Here is a 15237-nt window from a genome sequence, read left to right as displayed (position 1 = left end):
TGCTGATCTGTTATGTTCCCTTCTTGGTTTGCCCCACTGTGGGGTGTTCAGACCGCACTACCTCCCCAGCATGTGTCACCAGTATTGTCCTCTGTCATAGGATGCTCCAGTAAGGGGCAGCATGTCATGAGCTGGTGTAGGCCCTGCAGTCCTCTCAGCAGCTCCATGCAGTTAGTCAGCCTCCAGGCTTGGTGTGCCAAGATGGGCTCTAGCCCGACTGTCCTTTCTCTTTTACCTTTTTGATTTGCTTCCATGTGGGCGTGGCATTATGCACCCATTTTATCTTCAGTGATTGTGTCAGGAGGGTGGGTATTATACAATGCCACATTATTCGAACAAATCATTCTTGTACTGAAGTAAGATTTGAGTAGAGGCCCAAAGTCCATCTGCTTCCTTGTTTCATTATCATATATAAAAAATACACATCTACTCATATATATATATGAGTATTTATATTGCTTCTCCCCCACCCTTTTCATTATAGCACTTTATTTTGCCTTCTTGTTCTGCCCTTTGAAATCTTCTGTTCAATTATTTTATGTTATCATTTCCTCCATTCACATGAGCACTCTAGGTTCTAGAGCAAGTTTTAGAACCTCTTTGAGCATTCTTTGAACATATGTAACAATGTCCTTGATATAATTCCAAAATTCATCTGGTATTATACCATTAGTGTTCCGTGGTCCAAATGTATTCTTGAGAAGGACTCTAAATTCAAGTGTGATATGCTTGAGGTCATGCTTTGGCTTCAACATGAACTTCCATACGAGCGATTGTTGGTCAATTCTGTAGTTTGTTCCTGTCCTTGTTCTAACAGGTGATGATATTGGGCTTTTCTGTCGTCTCTTTCCACAGGTATAGTCAAGGATTTCTGTGAGATCCACGTATTGTAGAAAATTGGTGTTTACAATGAACAAGTTGTTGATCTCTGGCATCATTTCTATCACCAAGGGCATATTTTTGAACTACTGATCCCTCTTTGCTTCTGACTTTAACCTTCCAATCACTAGTCATTATCAATGCACCCTGATTGCCTGTTTGATCAATTTGGGGCTAAAGAAGTTGGTGAAGATCTTCGATTTCTTCATCTTTGGTATGATGAAGAAATGTGAATACTAGCTTCCTTGTAGGCAGATGGATGGAACCCTCTCACTGACAGCATTGTCCTTCAGGACAGACCTTGTAATGTTCTTTATGATGACAGATGTGAGACCATTCCTCTCGAATTCATCCTTCTAACTATGGTAAACCATAGGATTGTCAAATTCAAATAGCCAATGCCGGTCCAGTTCAGCAGACTAATGAGCAGAATATCAATCTTTATGTGTTCCATTAAGGTTTGACAACTTCACAATTCTGTAATGAGCTTTTTATACCAGTTAAAGATATTTCCTTAGCATGTTGTGGCTTGGCTTCTGGTCAGACTTTGTGTGTGTATGGGGTGCGGGCAGTTTAAGGGGACCCATCCAATTGCCATCAAGTCAATTCCAAGGTATATATCAACCCTTTAGGGCAGAGTAGAACTACTCCTTAGAGTTTCTGAGATTGTAATTCAAACCCTAGCGCCACCACTTACCAACTCTGACCCGGGGCTCATTGCTTATGCCTTTATCCCCCAGAATCCTCATCTACAAAGTGAAAATTAATCCGAGTGCCTTCCTCATAAGATTGTCATGAGGATTAAAGGAGACAATGTAGGAGAATGGCATAGACTACACCTGGCACAGAGTAATCACTCAGTAAACGGTACCTAGGTTTATGGTTGTCATGATTGCTACATCAATTTTGAGCATGATTTATTTAATTTATTTTTTAAAATCATTTTATTGGGGGCTCATACAACTCTTATCACAATCCATGCACCCATCCATTGTGTCAAGCACATTTGTACATTTGTTGCCATCATCATTCTCAAAACATTTGCTTTCTCTTTGAGCCCTTGATATCAGCTCCTCATTCCCCCCCTCCCTCCCCACTCCCTCCTCCCTCATGAACCCCTGATAATTTATAAATTATTATTATTTTTCATATTTTACACTGTCCACTGTCTCCCTTCACCAACTTTTCTGTTGTCCACCCCTCAGGTAGAAAGTTATATGTAGATCCTTATAATCGGTTCCCTCTTTCTACCCCACCTTCCCTCCGTCCTCCAGGTATCACCACTCTCACCACTGGTCCTGAAGGGATCATCTGTCCTGGATTCCCTGTGTTTCCAGTTCTTATCTGTACCAATGTACATTCTCTGGCCTAGCCAGATTTGTAAGGTAGATTTGGGATCATGATAGTGGGGGAGGAAGCATTTCAGAACTAGAGGAAAGTTGTATGTTTCATCATTGCTACCCTGCACCCTGACTGGCTCGTCTCCTCCCCGCGACCCTTCAGTAAGGGGATGTCCTGTTGCTTACAGATAGGCTTTGAGTCTCCACTCTGCACTTACCCTCAACTACGATGATATGATTTTTTGTTCTTTGATGATTGATACATGTTCCTTTCGATACCTCGTGGCCACACAGGCTGGTGTGTTTCTTCTATGTGAGTTTTGTTGCTTCTGAGCTAGATGGCCGCTTGTTTACCTGCCTTTAAGACCCCAGATACTATATCTTTGATAGCCGGGCACCATCAGCTTTCTTCACCACGTTTGCTTATGCACCCATTTGTCTTCAGTTATCGTGTCGGGAAAGTGTGCATGACATAATGCTAATTTGATAGGAAAAAAGTGTTCTTGCATTGAGTAAGTACTTGAGTGGAGGTCCAAAGTCCATCTGCTGCCTTAATACTAAACCTATAAATATATGGACGTAGATCTAGTTCCCCACCATCCTATATGAATATATTTCCATATGTACATGCCTGTATTTAGACCTCTATAAATACCTTGTCTCCTAGCTCTTTCCTCTATTTCCTTTTACTTTCCTCTTGTCCTACTATCATGCTCAGCCTTCATTTGGGTTTCACTAATTTCTCTCAGTTACATTGCCCTTACCATGCCTCTCACACCCTCCTTGCCACTAATTTTGGATCACGGGTTGCTCCCTTGTCCCTGGGTTGGTCAACACCATCTCCTTACCCCTGCCTCCCCCTCTCCCATGTCCCCTCAGAACCATTGGTCCCATTGTTTTCTCCTCCAGAATGTTCATCCAGCCCATCTTATGTAGATAGATCTGCAGAGATAATAATATGCACCAAAAAACAAGGCATAGCAAGACAAAGCGACAAAAGAGAACACAACGATGACAACAAAAAAGAAAACCAAGGACCCAGAAAGGAATAAATTAATTTTTAGAAAAGAAAAAGAAAAACTGAAAAAGAACGAAAAACCTGTAAATAGATCAAGGTCTGATTTTTGACCTCTAGGTGTGTCCTCCAGTCAAGTCTCATGGAGTGCCATGCTCTGGCCCTATAGTCTATCCTTTGCAATCCCTCGGGAGCTCCCTGCTCTGCTCCACCATTCTTCTGTCGCACGCCTTTAGTGTTTTGCCTCGGTGTCACGGGGTCAGATTGGGCCAATCCCAACACTGTTGTCCCCCGTAGGGCCATGCGTCAGTGAGGGACGTCGTGTCTCACAGTGGCATCAGCCATATGGTCCACTCTGTGCATTGGCTGTTCGGAGTGGGGATATCGTCCTCCAGGCCTGGTGGGCCAGGATGTGCTCCACCCTCTCTTCCTCCCCTTTCATTTGCTCCCGTGTTTGAGCATGATTTATGAGCATGTGCACTCATTCTCTAGTGCTGCTATAGCTGATATTGCACAAGTGCATGCTTTCATGAACAGATTTTTTTCTGAGGGGCAACTTTATTCTAAAGGAGGGCTCCCTCTTTCTCTGCTTTGGAGGGAAATATTTATTTCTGTGTAATGTCTTCCATTGTCTTGGATTGCTTAATGGATCGCATCTAATTGACATAGCAAAGAACTCATTTCCAAATGGGGCTATAGCCACCGAAAATAGATGTTTGGACTTCAGACACCTAGTTTGAAAGGGGCACAATTCAACCCACAACATTATGGATGGCCCAAGCATCAGCCTGTGTCTAGTCTTCAATGGAGACAACTGTCAGGCCAGATTAGCTAGAAAAAGTTGTATCAGATGTTGGTTGGTTGATAAGGGAAGTGGAAGGCATAATGTTTTAAAGAAAGGGATGCTTGGCTTCTGTATTTTTGTTAGAAAATGTCTCAATCTCTCTAACATGTTAAGGTGGGAAATCAGGACTAATATTTGAAATCGGCAGTCTCCAAAGGACTCAATACATTCTATCTCCTTGTAGCATGTCTGTCCCCTGCTCGCACTCCGCCTTCCCATGCCTCATTATTCCTGCAAGCAATACCCTCAACTCTTCTTCCCATGTTCCAAATATTATTCGGGCTCCAAGGGATAGGTCCAGGCTTGGCATTCTCCAAGAGGCAATTCTGAGCCACACGAGCCTGCTCAGGGATACAGGGGAACTGAGAATTGGCACTTGGCACCGAGAACCTGAATGTCCAACCTTCTAGAACTACCAAGGCTGTTGTCCTTGCGGAGAGACTAGATGGCAAGAACATCAATAGTGAAGAACACCGCGGGGGCAATGTGGGCAGGATGACTCAGTAGCAGATTGCATTCTCCTCCTGAAGACGCCTGGCGGTGGGTTGTCCACCCTGTCCTTGAGGCTTTGGACTCAGTTCCAGGGAAGAACAGGCTAGAGACTTCTAAGTAGACTGGGATTGTATTAATCATACCAAAGGTACTCACGAAATCATTGAGTCTGGGTTGATTCACCTAACAATATCTAGAGTCTGAGATGAATATCTAGGCTGCCTGAGATGAAGCGTCATAAATTCTAGAAGGAATACTTTTGCTCCTGGGAGTTTTAAAGCTCATAAAATGGTACAATTAGGTGCCTAGTACTCATAAAATATTTGAGAAACCCTGGTCTGCAAGTCAGAATGTCTCTGGAAAAGCACTGAAGACTTTGGAAAGGGATATTCAAAAGAAAGCAACCTCAGGGGGGATGTCTTTCCTGATCTTCTAGCAAATTTACAAGGCGGAGGCAGACAGCTGGAGTTAGTTGTTCCTGATAGACAGTGAGCAGAGAAGGCACCATTTTGAACAATGGGGACCATAGTCATCGGTAAAAAAGTATTTGGAATGAGTAAATGCAGAACAAAGAGGTGAACTGAGTAATTCACCAGCCTGATGCTTCTTCTTCTTCTTTTTTTACATTTTAATTTGGGTTCATTTAGCCTTAAAGTCTGTGTCAATTTTGAATGGAAGATGAACTATTTCTTGACAGTTCTCCAAACTGAACAGAAACCCATAAAAATGAATTGGGATGCAAATGCTATAGCTCTTTGATTCTGCTTTCAGTAGAACTTGCAATTTTCAACGATGCTCTTGATTCCTTTCATTGTTTGCCATGTAGCCTTGGGCATGTGGAAAGGTTAAAAATGGACTTGGAAGATGCTATTTTCTTTTACTGGGGGAAATGTGACAGTTTGGTTGTGCTTTTCCTTACAAACGACTGAGCCGGACATTGGGGTCTCATGAGGGGGATGTATTGGGGAATGGGGACTATATCATGTGGTGGTGGAAAATCTGTGTTCAAATCACAGCCCCTCCACTTCCTAGATATATTCACATTATTTAACCTCGGTAAGATTCAGTAAAGGGATACCCAGGTGGCATTGTGTGCTATGCACTAAACGGCCAACTACAAGGTCAGCAGTTCCAACAAATGAAAAACCCTCAAAGACCAAAAGAGTTCAACACTTCATATATTCAGAAGGAAAGAATCCAGTAAATGGCATTATTTGTGTATTTCTCTCTTTTTTTTTTAAATCCTTGTGGGTAGCACTGTTGCCACTCCTACTCTTTGTCCCTCCCCATCCCGTCTATGTGGGATTGTTGGACTTTTCTTGGACCTGCAGGTTCCAGTCGTGGGGAAGAGGCTGCTTCTTTCCTTCTATTCCTTTGGGGACAGACTGGGTGTAGCCTCTCACTGTGTGAGAGGGGGAAGAAACAGCCATCAGTCACGATTTGAGCAGAGTGCTCAGCCCTGGCTTCATCAAATATGACAGCCTAATTATAAGCCTTCCTACACGAGTTACGTAGGCATCGAAGATCTTCTTCTCATTTTGTGTTATAATGCACTTCTTTCTTGGCATGTTCCCGGGATGTGTTTATCTGAGGCACGCCTTTCAAGGAACTCTGGGTGATTTCACCCCATAATTTCCTAAAGTTGTTCAAGATAATCTACTTATAAAGCAAGTTCCAGGGTGCGTGCCCTGAACATAGAGGAGATAATATAAAAGATGCTGTAGGGAAATATAGATGTTTATTGCAAATCTTCACCACATCCGGATGGGGGTGTTGAGGCTTGATAAGCGTTCATGTGAGATGTCTAGCTGGTGCAGGCAGGACAGTTAGTTGACTACAAGTCCAATGTTAGCCAGGAGTTTGATTTAACTGGATTCTGTTGAAGATGGACTAGGCTGGACTGTTTTCCCTCCTGTGAAATTTAAGTTGACATCTGGCAGTATCTCTTGGATTGTTGGGGGAAATTTTCTGGTCTTGAAATGGAAATTTGAGTGAAATGATCTTTCTTTTCCTTTACAACTATATATTTGGATGCCGCTACGTTTTTCATTTATTTCCGCCAATATTCGTTTTTATTTTTAAAATAAGATTTAATGTAATAAAAATACATAGATAATAAGTGTAGTGTTTGATGAATTTTGACAGTTAGATAATCTCCTGTCAACTTGTGAAGGAGTGGAGTCTAGCCTGTCAATCAGGTCATAGCCAATAATACCTCTGTGTGGGCATGGCCTTCTCTTGAGGATTCTGGGAATCCCTGTCTTCCGCCCTGGAGGCAGGGCACACACTCTCTACTAGATAGTCCTGTTGACAAGCCACATGGAGCCACGCTGATGGAGCCAGAGCCCTGGAGCTGGAAGAGCCATGTGGAGACCCATGCCAGCTGAGATGCTTCTACACCACTGGATCAACAAGACTTTCCACCCACTGGCCTGTGATCTTCCTGCATTCTGCATCATTGCAGGTGTTGTGTGAGTCTGCAGAGGAATTTATAGACTGGTATCAGACATATGGGCTAATATCGGACTTATGGGCTTGATCTGGACTGGGCTGGAATGTTTTCATAATATACAATTACCCATTATATAAAGCTCTTTCTTATACACACAAGTGTCTATGAATTTGTTTCTCTAGTCTACCTAAACTCACCCCCACCCCCACCCAAGGTTCCTGGTGGCCTTTTGGCAAACAATGCCCCTCTGTCTCATAAGCAGTTATTATTTGAATTTCTATTAACGTAAATTCTAGCACTTCATATAAACCTGTTGCTGTCAAGTCAATTCCAATTCATGGTGACCTCATGTGTTACAGAGTAGAACTAAGCTCCATAGGGTTTTCTTGGTTGTAATTTTTATGAATTCAGATAGCCAGGCCTTTCTTCCATGGCACCATTGGAGGGGGTTCTAACCACCATCCTTTAGGTTAGTAGTAGAGAGCAAACCATTTGTACCACCCAGGGAGCTTCTAGAACTTCATCTAAGTGGAACTATAGAGTATCCACTCATTTATATCAGACTTTGTTTGGTTCATATGTATTTGAGAGTCATTCATGTGTCAGTGGTTCATTCTGTTTTGTTTCTGAATTGTATTGCATTGTATGCACATGCTATATTTTACCCATTCTCCTGTCGATGGGCATTTGAGTTGTTGACAGTTATGAATGAGACAGAGTAAATATTCGCTTACCAGTCCTTCGGTGGACATGTCATTTTGTCTCTCTTGGGTACGTGCCTAAGAGTGTAATTGCTTGGTCTGAGGGTAGGTAGAGGGCCCTGAGTGGATGGGTGGCACACACTGTTTGTGCTTGACTAGTAACCCAAAGGTTGGCAGTGTGAACTTACTTGGAGGTGCTGTAGAAGAAAGGCCAGGAACTAGGTTTCTGTAAAGGAAAGGTTCTAACCAAGGAAACCCTATGGAGCTCAGTTCTGCTCTGTAACACATGGGGTGGCCATGAGGCAGGGTGGATTTGATGGCAATGAGTAGGGTCAGCTGGCATTTAACTTTACCAGAAGCCGTCAAGCAGTCTTCCAAAGTAATTGTACCATGTTACATCCCCACCAGCCATGTGCGAATGGTCCAGATGCTGCACATCCTGGCAACTCTAGTTTTCATTCAACCAGCCCATTTCCCCTGGGTGCATCCCTAAGGAAATCAAAGAGATGTTCACTGCTACCAGCCAAATTCAATCAGAAAAGTTATGAGAAGCTAATAGGATTATCAGATAACAGTGGGCACTGGTCATATTTGCGGTGACTTTTGATTCAGGATTAGCTACAACTCATCTTAAAGTAACTTAAAGCTATGGTGAGATTTTTGAAGAAGCATGTGGGGAAAAACAGGGGCATGCTAGATAATCATTTTCTCCTAGCTCTTTAGAACGGCCAGGAAGCTCTTGTTTCAACTATTTTTACATTAAGAAGTTTGGTAATTGGTCCCAGCAATCAGGAGGGAAGCAGTAATTTACATATTTCATGGGTTTGTGTTAGGGGCTCTAGGAGGCAAAAAGGTAAAGTGGTATGCTTCTAATGTGTGTGGAAGAAAATATCAAGCAACGTGGCCCTCCTTTTGTGGCTGGGCAACCTTACCCTTCATCAGTGACCTGGCAACCAGCAATACACTTTGTTCTTTATACATTTCCCTTTGCATAGAAGTGAGGTCCTACGATACCTGTGCTTTTGTGGATCCAGTCCTCTGCTCATAGGCGTGTAGGTTGTTTCCACCTTGGGCGATTGCGAATAGTGTCTTGATGGACAATGGCGCACATGGCTCCATTTGCATAGCTGTTCTCCAGTCTTTGGTGTAACTGAAATACTTCTGACGATAACGGTGGTGATGGTGCCATTGTAATCCTAGGTGAAGGGAATATGGCATTTCTTATCATCTGATTCCCGTTGGCTACAGCCTTTCATCAAGGTGATTTCTCCATCTCACACAAGCAGGCAAGTGGTTCATCCATCCATCCTTTCATTCAATAGACCTCTATTCATCACCCAATTTGTGTAAGACCCTGGGCCAGAATGGCGAGTCACGCTCAAAGGAACACTAGAGAGGAAGGAAACATGTCAGGAAGGAATTGTTAATCAGGGATTGACCACTTGACTCTGCTTCGTGCCAACCTCAGGGACAACAGAATGGAATCTTGCCTGATCTGGCACCATCTTCATGATCGTTAGTATAGTCAAGTCCATTGTCACAACGACTGAGTATTCTGAGTGACTTCCAGCCTCGGGATTCATCTTCTCGCACAGCATGAGACAACATTCTGTTGTGATCCATAATGTTTTTCCCTTGGGTAATTTTCAGAAGTAGATTGCCAACCCTGTATTCCTAATCTTTTGGAGGCTGGAAGACCTGCTGAAATCCATTAAAAAATATATGCGTCCAAGTGGGAGAAGCCTGTTTTGCTAGCAATACGGTGCCTCAGTCCTGAAAGAAATGCTTTGCCATTTTCATGAGGAAGAAGCAGAATATGGGAGTCAGAGGCTCCTCCTCCCTCACCTTCCCAACTGAATCACAAAGGGCCCTGTTGTTGGTGTTCATTGCCTTGGAGACGATCTCAACTCTTGGTGACCTCTGTGTGTGCAGTGTTGGGTTTTCCAGGCTGTGTGTGACCTTTCCGCAACCTAGATCACTGGGCTTGTCTTGGAAGACATCTCGGGGTCAATTGCCTTTCGGTGGGTTCAAACCTTCAATCTTTCCCTTTAAAGAATGTCTTGTCCCAAAATACAAGCGGAGGCACCGGATCACCTAGCTGGCATTAGTGCACCCTGGGTTCCTGGTCTTTTCCCACTGGCTTTGAAAGGGCAGCGAGTCTAAGAAGGAACAAGGGTGGGAGAGGTGAGCTGTGGGCTTTGCAAGAATGAAAGAAAGGTTTACATTTGCTCCAGGGTGTGTGAGAGGAACTAGCTCTGTTTTATCTTCATGGACCCCATATTATTGGGGCCAGCTATTACAAGGGCTGAACAGAAAATGCCTGCCAGCATTTTGTCTCTCATTAGTGGAGAATTTGAACTCAATTGCTCAAACTGGCTGGGAAGCTGCACCTCCCAGTTCATGCCTATGGTCCTAGCAGAGTTATTAATAGTCTCCTCTTTTGCTCTCTGAAGTGTTCCAGGCTGGAAGAGAAATGAGAGGGCTGGAGTAGCAATAACTCACGAAGGAAAAGTCAAGCCCTGTGGACATTCCCCGTGGAGAAGCACGGCCCAAATGTTTGTTAGGAAAATCTTTGGTGTTAACATTTTGTGTGGAGAATGTTTTAAATCTGCTGGAAGGAATTCTCTTCACCAAACATTATTCCTGCAAGGGCTTATGTTAAGAGAGGAAAAGACATAGAAAAATACAGAGGCCCAAGGCTTATTCTGGAAGGGTTTGTGGACTGACAGAGATAAAGAGAGATGTGTGTTTGCGTCACTGAAGGCTTAGATCTAGAGAACTCGAATGCTGAAACACAGAGGCACTCAAGAGGTAGTCTGATCATCCGCTCATTTGACACCTGGGGACAGTATGTGCCCAGAGTCACAAAGCACCTAGGTGGGAGATGGTGGGCTTTGCTTGGGATTGTCCCCTTGTCTGCCTAGCATCCTGGAATGACTAATAATGTTGTTATTGTTGTTGTTGGGGGCTGGCGAGTCTCTTCTAACTCATAGCGACCCCGTGTCCAATAGAACAAAACACTGCCCAGTCCTGCGCCATCCTCACAATTGTTCTTAGGTTTGAGCCTATTGTTGCAGCTCCTGGGTCCACCCATCTTGTCAAGGGCCTTCCTCTTTGTCACTGCCCACCTCCACTCTACCAACTATCATGCCCTTTTCCAGGGACTGGTCTCTCCTGACAACACGGCCAATGTACATGAGACAAAAAGTCTCGACCTCCTTGCTTCTAAGGAGCGTTCTGGCTGTACTTGTTCCACAATAGGTTTGCTTGTGCTTCTGGGAGCCCCTGGTACTTTCACTCTTCTTCACCAGCACCACCATGCAGAGAGATGGATTCTCCTTCCATCTTCCTTATGCAGTGTCCAACTTGTACGTGCATGCGTGGTGATTGAAAAGACCCTGGCTTGGGTCAGGCACACCGTAGTACTCAACGTAACATCTTGGCTTTTCATGTCAGCACTTTAAAGAGGTCTTGTGCAGCAGATTTACTCAATGCAATTAATTGGTCACTGGATGGCTTGACTACTGTTTCCATGAGCATTGATTGTGGACCCAAGTAAAATGAATTCCTGATAATAGCATCATGCCCTTTCACCCCCGAAGTGCCCTGAGTTGGATGATAAGTATAAGATCCCACTTCTGCGTATCTTAGGGCCTCTTGACTCTGGTCAATGGTTTGTGTTTCTCTACTGGGATACTGTTGACATTTGGGTCGAATCATTCTTTGTGATGGACCTGTCGTGTGCATTACAGAAAGTTGAGCAGCATCCCTGACCCATACTCACTAGGTGACCTAGTGAGGAGGCCTCAGCCCCCAAAATGACATTCCTACCCTTCTGTACTTTAAAGAAAGTCTAGTGCAACAGATTTTCCCAATGCAATACGTCATTTAATTTCTTGACTACTGTTTCCATGAGTATTGGCTGTAGATCCAAGGAAATTGGAATCCTTGACAACGTCAATCTTGTCTCCCTTTATCATGATGTCTATGGCTTCGGTTGTAAGAATTTGGGTTTTCATTACATTGAGCTGTAATCCACACCGAAGGCTGCAGTCCTTGATATTCCATACAATGGGATATTATCCATATAATATTCAGCCAGAAAAAGGAATAAAATGCCTAGAAAACAGTATGCTAAATGAAAGAACTCACTGCCACTGAGCCAACTCTGACTCATGGCGACCCTGTATAGCGTTTCCAAGATTACAAATATTATCAAGAGTAGACAGCCTCATCTTTCACCCTCAGAGTGGCTGGTGGGTTTGAACTGTTAACTTTGAGGTTTGAGCCCAATTCTTAACCCACAGCACCACCACCAGAGCTCCTTTATATGGAAAAGTCAGAAACCAAAGGAAAAGCAACGAAGTATGATTGCATCTGTATGAAACATTAAGACTAGGCAAATCCAAACAGACAGTGAGCAGTTTCCTATGAGCCGGGGAAGGAAAGAACAGGGGCTTATTGCTCAATACGAGTCAGTACAGAGTTTCTCTTTGGGGTGATTAAAAAGTTTCAGAAGTAGCAGGGATAGTTGCACAGCATTGTGAATGTGAGTAATAGCACTGTGGTGCATATTTAAAATGGTTAGAGTCACTCATTTTACATGATGTACAGGGATAAGACAGAAAGAATTGCTACCAGCTCCCAGAAGTCTTTATGAAATGAAAATATCAAAATTGGAGCATATTCTGTCTCCGCATCATCGCCATCTAGCTCTATACACTTCTGAGGACAATGTTTCCATCTCTCTAACCCATCTCCAAAGAATTCTTCGCTCTTTGATTTATACCCCATCAAAATGGCAGTTTGGGCATCCTCGAAGGATCCAACTTGTGTTCCTTTGAAAAGGCCTTTGAGCTTGGGGACCAAAGAGAAGCCTGAAGGTGTCAAAACAAGGTTTCTTAAGAAAATGCACCGAGGACTGCCCGGGCTCAGCTTGAAGCATGAGCAAGTGCACTGTGATGATAGAAAACGATTCCTGGGCACAACTGCCCTGGCCGTTCCCTCACCATTGCGGTTTTGAGTTTTCTGAAAATGACCTTAGAAGCCCCTATGATTGTCCTGTGTCCTTCGAGAAAAATCTATCAAGATGGTCTCTTTGGACTCTCCCCCAGAACAGTTACCATAGCTTTCTGAATGGACCTCTTTGCATTGAATGTAACTGGCCCTAAAGAGCCCCGTGGAAACTCTTGTTTTGATTAGCCCTCTTGGGGGGGGGGGCATCTTAGAAAGGCCCATTGTGCTTAGTAAAGTAGAGGGGTGGGGGGGAGTAGGAAGACCCTTGGCAAGATGGATCGACACAGTGGCTACACCGATGGGCTTGGACACAAGAACAATTGTGAGGATGGCGCAGGACCAGGCAGGGTTTCAGTCTGTGGTACATCAGGTTGCCATGAGTCAGAACTGACCCAAGGGCCACAGCAGTAACGAGACTGAGATAAGTGTATATGACTGAGGGAACTCGTCTGCAGTCATCCACTGATCACAGAGACACGTCTCAACAGGTTTTGGTTAGGATAAACCCCAAGCATGTATTAGCTGGAACTCTAGTGGCAATACTTTGTTCCTTACCCTGGTGTATACTCCAAGGAGCTCTGGTGGCGCAGTAGTTCAGCATTTGGCTGCCCACTGAAAGATCAGCAGTGCGTACCTATAGCTTCTGCATGGGAGAAAGACATAGCCATCCACTTCCTGGAATTATTCAACAACCAATAAAAAACCTCACTGCCATCCGGTCGATGTCCACCCACAGCTACAGGACAGAGTAGAACGGCCCCTGTGAGTTTCTGGGACTGTAACTCTTTATAGGAGTAGAAAGCCTGGTCTTTCTCCCAAGTCCATACATATTCATCTTGGAAATCCTACTGGGCAGTTCTGCTATGCCCTTTATTGTTGCTATGGGTGGAGACCAACTCCGTGGTAATGAATCTATATGTATTTTATTTTTACCACAGTAGAATGGGAAAAAATGCCCCTGGGCATCATCACACATCCCACAAGGGATGCAGTGTGTCAGTCTGAGTGAACTAGGGAAGCAAATCCACAGAAACTCATATGTATATGAGAGAGTTTTATTGAAAGGGTGAGTGTACATTCAGAAAGCATCTAACCCAGTGCTGTCCAAGCCCACAAGTCCAACATTAGCCCATATGTTCAACACCGATCTACAAAGTCCTCCTCCATCTCACAAAACACATGCAATGACGCTGACTGCAGGAGGAAGGCTAAATCAGTGAACGTGTAAGCATCTCAGCACTGGCAGGGGTCTCCACACAGCTGCTCCAGCACCCAGGGCTGCATTGGGGTAGGTCCATGTGGCTTCTCCTCAGGGATGTCTTGCAGGAAGTGAGCCCTGCCAGCTGAAGCAGGAAACTGGCTAAGGCAGCTGCACCCTGGTCCGACCATCAAAGAGAAAGATACCTGCAAACTCAAAAGGCGAGGCTCATGGGGCCACTTATCTCTCCGCCCTTCCATTAATCCCACATGTGTTCACTGGCCACGTTGGCACAATAAACCTTAAGTATCTCACGCATTCATCCCAGCTGAGACCCTCTGCCATACACAATGACCTTGATAACTGTCTGCGAGACTTTCCTAGGCTGCCACTAAACCCTAAAATTATAATCAACCAAGTACTTTTCTTTGCGTCTTTGTTGAACTTTTAATATGACAAACTCAAGAAAACAGTGTACAACCAGTGCTTTCCTGGGAAAAGATTTCTTTCAACACACGTGAGGCAGAGTCTTTGTTTCACGTATAAATCAATCTTCTCTGTGAACAGAACATTCTTCCAGGAAAGGCATTTCCTTGGAAACCCTCTTTCAGACACCACGTCTGGGTCTAAGATAGGTGGATTGCATGTTGTCCAAGTGGAGAACTGAAGACAGAGGATAGTACCATCATTTCGGTAAAACTTGGACCCAATTTTTTAAAACGACATTTCTGCTCGTATATATGAGAGGGGGCTTCCAACGTTCTTGGGAAAATGGAATTGAAAGGTAATGGAAGTTTTCCACGAACTTTTTGAAGGCCCCTGATATATATATATATTTTTAAACACAATGAGGTAATACGAGGCCCATTTGTGAAATGGGTATTCTTTTCCCTTGCACTTTCTATACTCCCTCCTTTCTTACGCTTCTCCCATGACACTGCTGGTGTTAGGTAGTGAGGAGTATGTTCCAACACCTAGCAACCCTATGTAATTGTACAACAGACCGAAACCCAGCCCCATCGTGCACCTTCCTCACAATGACCGTGCCCCTTGTTGCCGTGGCTCTGTCAGTCCATCTTATCGAAGGCCTTCCTTTTGTCCACTGACCCGCTACTGTAACATACTATTGCCATATCAAATGTTGCTCCATCTTATCGAAGGCCTTCCTTTTGTCCACTGACCCGCTACTGTAACATACTATTGCCATATCAAATGTTGCTGTCAGTACTGCAGCCGTCATCGCCAGGCTCTTATGAGTTGCTCTGGAGCTGTGCTGTCAAAGCCAATCCCAATTTTATTC

Source organism: Echinops telfairi, unplaced genomic scaffold (genome assembly GCF_000313985.2).
Source record: "Echinops telfairi isolate 266 unplaced genomic scaffold, ASM31398v2 ScPeMD7_53;HRSCAF=182, whole genome shotgun sequence".
Taxonomy (NCBI): Eukaryota; Metazoa; Chordata; class Mammalia; order Afrosoricida; family Tenrecidae; genus Echinops; species Echinops telfairi.
This window is presented reverse-complemented; position numbering follows the sequence as displayed.